Source organism: Plecotus auritus, assembly GCF_963455305.1.
Source record: "Plecotus auritus genome assembly, chromosome: 7".
NCBI lineage: Eukaryota > Metazoa > Chordata > Mammalia > Chiroptera > Vespertilionidae > Plecotus > Plecotus auritus.
In genome coordinates this window covers 155,676,659-155,682,123 of record NC_137774.1, presented here as the reverse complement: position 1 = coordinate 155,682,123, position 5,465 = coordinate 155,676,659, and the positions used below count along the sequence as shown (strand labels likewise).

The window sequence follows — 5,465 nt, the reverse complement described above, 5'->3', positions numbered from 1 at the left end:
TTCTTAAGATTATTTGTGTAGTGAACAGCCTTGGGAGCTGCAGGGTCGCCTGCAGAGCTGAGGGCAGTGCAGTTTGCTGTCCAGTACTATAAAGACAGTGTCTCCCTTTGAGGCAACGCCTGGACACATGGCATAGCCCTTATGAAAGACTGAAGTCCCTTAGCTTGGGGTTGTTCAGGTCTCCTAAACCCATTGCCAGTGCAACATCTCTGGGACCTGTTCCCGACCACTATCCCTCCCCCGTGGACCCAGGAGAAAGTGAAAGAACATGAACTTTGAGCTCATGCTGTTTGCATGACCCTTTTTTCAGATCCTTTTTCAGCATTCATGGTAGTATGGTAGGCTAACTTGTTAGCTTGTGAATGGAATAAAATCTCAAACCCTTCATGGGACTTCTCACCTCTTACATGTGATTTCCTCCACCTGGAAATTTTTCCTGTGTCAATCCTGATACCTCCATACCCTCACTTAGTCCTATAGGTACCTTCAGAGCTCATCTGATTCCTTACCTATGGGAATCACGCCCACTTGCATGTTCATATAGTGTCTTGGGTATTTTATATTGGAATTTATCACAATAGATTGCTTAGTACTGCAGTTTTATTTTCAATAGTGTCTAGTTGGAAAGCATGTGTTTTGTTCAGTTTCACGTTTATCACCTCGCAACGTCTAATAGAAACAGTTGGTACAATTTGGAGAAATAAGCTAAGTATCAAGAAGTATGTCTGATGCACTAGGTGTTCAATAAATTGTTTAATTTGTTATCCATAATGGTATATCTAAAGTAAACATGCTTTTGATTTATTTTCTGGGTTTATTTTGCTTAAACCTGTTGGGGCTTATTTGTTCTTTTGAATTTTTTTTTTTTTTCTGATTGAATAGATTTTTCCCCTTTATTCTTTAAAACAATATTTTTAAGTATGTATTTGTGATGGACAGTGTTGGACCTTTTGAAGGTGAAGGTTAATTATTTGTTTACTTTTGTACCACCATTTTACAAGATGCCAGAAAATCACTAATGGAGAATAAGATAAGTTTAAAATGTTTATTGGATTTAGATTAAAATAATAGTTTACAAAATAAATTGTCAAAGAATAATTGTAACTAAAAATTTGGATACTATGGTAATGTTTTAATTATGAAGATAATCTTTAAACACATTTTTAGTATGTAGCACTAAAGATGCAAATGTCCACAGAAATATATCAATTTAAAAGGTGGAAATAGTAGGCTTCACTTAGGAAAATTGTTATTTATCTTTTACATGGTTTCTTCACTGGTCCTTTTAAAAAACTATTTCTGATTTTTAACAAAAATATACTGAAAATTAGGCTTATTACTTTAAGTAATGGCATAGAAGAACTCAAAGGAAGATAGTTTTGAATAGCTTACCTAATTAAAATCAATGAAAACTTGAGAATATCAGTAGAAATCAAATATCAGTTGTGCATTAAAGTGCATAGAAATAGTGGTGAATTTATTTTAAAATCATGTTTGTGGTTTTGATAAGCTCAGAGTTTTATAGCTATATTAAATAATTATAAAAAATAGCAACATCCTAGAACTCCAGTTTGGAAGTTATTCATAAGAAAAAGAATATTACTGAAGAGGTATATCAAAATAAAGGAAAATAAAATATATAAGCATGCAGATTCTTTGATGTTAATGGACTCATATGATATTACCAAAACGATTCTCAGTTTAACATGCCCAGAAGGATTTTGTGTGAGAGATCTATATATAGTCATTGAACAATAATGGATAAGGTAATTTTGCAATGCAGGAAGAATACTTTTCTAGAATTCCAAAAGGACACTTTTATATTTCCATTGCTTTAATGATTCTAAAACATGATGCACTCCTACACCATGCCGAGAAAGTGCTGGCTACAGGATAAGATTGAAAGCTTTAGCACTCTTTGAACAAAAGCTTTGTCTTTTTTGTGTGTTCTGACAAACCTCTTCTCACATGTTCCAAATGATGGGTCTCAATGGTGTTGGCATTTTTATCCCTACAATTTTCTCTCAGTTTTATTGATTGTTAAACATGAGTATCTGCACCTTGTGATCAGGTATATAGTTCTTTTTTCATTTCTATGTAAACATAGATAACCATCCCTCTTTTTTCACTTAATTTTTAAATTTTGAGAGAATATCAACAGTAAGATGCAACTATAGATGGCAAATATATGAGACTATATTCTGTCATCATAGTTGAAAATTTATGTCTAGTAGTAAGGAGCATTTTAAATTCAAGGGTTTTAATTAATTTTAAAAACTAGTATAATCTTTAATATTTCTTCACGTTTGCAAGACATTTTGTTTTTCCACTGTAAAATCCACATATCTAGATGTGTAAGAATCTAGATATATTTATTTTAGTCCAAAATTTCCTGATATTCATTATAAAATGGCCTAATCAAAGCAAGAATTTTAAAAATTGGTAACATTTTCAGAGTATTGGTAATGGAAATTTAAGACTTACCTTTTCCCCAAATGACAGCAATTTGTTCAAAAAATGCACTAAAGATTCTCTAAGGACCCTCACTTCACACAATATGTATGTGGCTTACACAGAGGAAAATCAATGTAAACACATCAACTCTGACAGGCTGTTATCAAGATTTTACAGATCCTAAAAGCAACCTGAAAGATAACCTTTTGAAACACGGAGGAAAATACATACTTTCAAATTCCCCAGTCATTCTCTCTCAGGGAGAAAAAGGAAGAGAATGTGTCTTTAAAATCACATGGTCTCCTACATAATGTTGTTGTGAGAGATGTCTATAAAGAAATTCAAATTTTGCATTTCCTATTGGAAGTAACTTTTATTAGAATGATGCACAGCTTTGGATTGTATTGTTTGACAAAGTATGACATAATTATGTATTTTATTGTAAGTATTATCTAATGTCAGATACTCAGTCCATACTAACTTGTCACTTCTGATAAAAAGAGACCTGCTACACAAAGGAAAGGAAACATTCAACATTTGTCATTAAATGGACTATGATATATAGTATTCTAATGTGTTTTTAAAAAATGACTAAATGTCTTCTCTGTTTCAAGCACTTTAAAAATTAATTTAATGATAACTGTGTATAAACAGGCTTAGAAAATTAATGATAACTGTATGTAAGCAGGCTAGGAATTAATTAGAAACCTGGAACACCAATCAGAAAGAATGCATGCACCCCTACGTTCATAGCAGTGCAATTTACAATAGCTAAGATCTAGAAAGAGCCCGAGTGCCCATCAATAGAAAATGGTGGTATGGTTACACAATAGAATACTATGCAGCAGTGAAAAAGAAGGATCTCCTACCCTTTGAGACAGATGGAGAGACCTGGCGGGCTGTGCCTGACGCCGCTGCTGGGTCCAGGCCGCCATCGGGAACCTGGGTAGGCGGGGGTGGCCAGGGTCTCTGGGATCACTGTCTGCCCCCGGGCTGCCTGTGGACACTGGTGGGGAAGGCCGGGGTTGAACATTTTAATGAAAATGGGATGCCTGTGCCCCGTCCCTGGCGAGGAGAGGGCAGTGGGCAGTTAGCAGGCACCAGGGCTTGGAAGGGACTGGGAGCAACCTGCGGGCATGCTACCAGGAAGAGGTGCTGAACCATGATGACGCAGAGGGCTGGCTGATGGAGGCGCGCGAAGGTGCAGATGAGGCAGCTCTCGCTGGCGCTGAGCTTGAAAAGCGCATTGACAGCCTGATGGTCTAAATCGCCTTTCTGAAGAAGGTGCATGAAGAGGAGATCGCCGAGCTGCAGGCGCAGATCCAGTACCTCAGATCTCCGTGGAGATGGACATGTTCTCCAAGTCCGACCTCTCTGTCGCACTCAAGGACATCCGCGCCCAGTACGAGAACCTGGCTGCCAAGAACATGCAGAATGCAGAAGAATGGTACAAGAGCTGCTTCACCATGCTGACCGAGAGCAATGCCAAGAACACCTACAGGGTGCGTGCTGCCAAGGAAGAGGTGTCTGAAAGCCGCCGCCTGCTCACGGCCAAGACCCTGGAGATCAAAGCAAGCCGGGGCACGAACTAAGCTCTGGGAAAGCAGCTGCAAGAGCTGGAGGATAAGCAGAACTCCGATGTTAGTGCTATGCAGGACACAATCAACAAATTAGAAAATGAGTTGAGAACTACAAAGAGTGAAATGGCATGATATTTAAAAGAATACCAGGACCTCCTCAATGTGGCTTTGGACATTGACATTGCAGCTTACAGGAAACTCTTGGAAAGTGAGGAGACCCAGCTCAGTTTCACCAGTGTGGGAAGCATAGCCAGCGGCTACTCCCAGAGTTCCCAGGTCTTTGGTCGATCTGCCTACGGTGGTTTACAGACCAGCTCCTACTTGATGTCCGCTTGCTCCTTCCCTTCTTCATACACCAGCCACGTCCAGGAGGAGCAGATCGAGGTGGAGGAAACCATTGAGGCTGCAAAAGCCGAGGAAGCTAAGGATGAACCCCCCTCTGAAGGAGAAGCTGAAGAGGAGAAGAAGGAGAAGGAAGTGGCTGAGGAAGAGGAAGGAGAGGAAGAGGAAGAAGGTGCCAAGGAAGAATTTGAGGATGCAAAGGAGGAAGAAGAAGGAGGTGAAGGTGAAGGAGAAGATGCCCAAGAAGCTGAGGATGAGAAGAAAGATGAAGGTGCTGGGGAGGAGCAAGCAACCAAGAAGGAAGATTGATCCCCTCTTTCCTTAATTATTTCAGGAGTAATCCTCCTGAAACCAGGTCAACCCCGTCACCAACCAAGCAGTTGAGTTCCCGATACTATATGAATTAAGAAGTCAATATATATAACATTCTGAGGTGACTCAGGTTGGACATTAAATGTTGTGCTATGACTTTTCTCCTTATGCAGAGTATCTGTTTGCTTGCACAGTGGCTTCCTGGCTTGCTGCCAGCCTGTGCATGGTCCATGCTTATGAGTTCAGGATCTATGACAATGTGAATAATTCAGATGTTTACAATAAAAACACATGAATACATGAATTCACTGATGTTAATGTTAAACTTCATGGAAAAAATAGTCCTTTGAATCTTTGGTGATTAGAAATTAAAGACCTCAATTCATGTGCATAAACAGTAAACAAAGTTACACTGAATGACAAAAAATAAAATACATTAGGGACCAGGAAACGTTCAAAGAACTAGGGAACCATTCCCAAATCAGGAAGGGAAGTCACAGGGTATATATTATTGCTATGAATACAGTATTTCCTACTACTTACAACATATACAATGTAATGTATTAGATGCCTTCCTATCGCATGAAGTACGTATTCTCATAGAGTAATACTGGTACATATGTTATAGTTATGGTGGTATGTCATATCCTATCTATACTAATAAAAGGGTAATATGCTAATTAGACCATGAGACCTTCCAGAAGTCCTTTCCGACAAAGCCATGGTGGCGGGGCCAAGGCAGAGGTGGTTAGAGGTGATCAGGCCAGGAGGGGAAGG

At 39.0% G+C, this 5,465-nt stretch overlaps 1 pseudogene across 1 annotated transcript; it reads left to right on the top strand.

Moving 5' to 3' along the window:
- Window positions 1-3,335: 3,335 nt before the first annotated feature.
- On the top strand, window positions 3,336-4,685 carry LOC308252782 (neurofilament light polypeptide-like; annotated as a pseudogene). The gene is made up of 2 exons: window positions 3,336-3,400; window positions 3,528-4,685. The product of its transcript is annotated as a neurofilament light polypeptide-like (transcript).
- The last annotated feature ends 780 nt before the right edge of the window (window positions 4,686-5,465 follow it).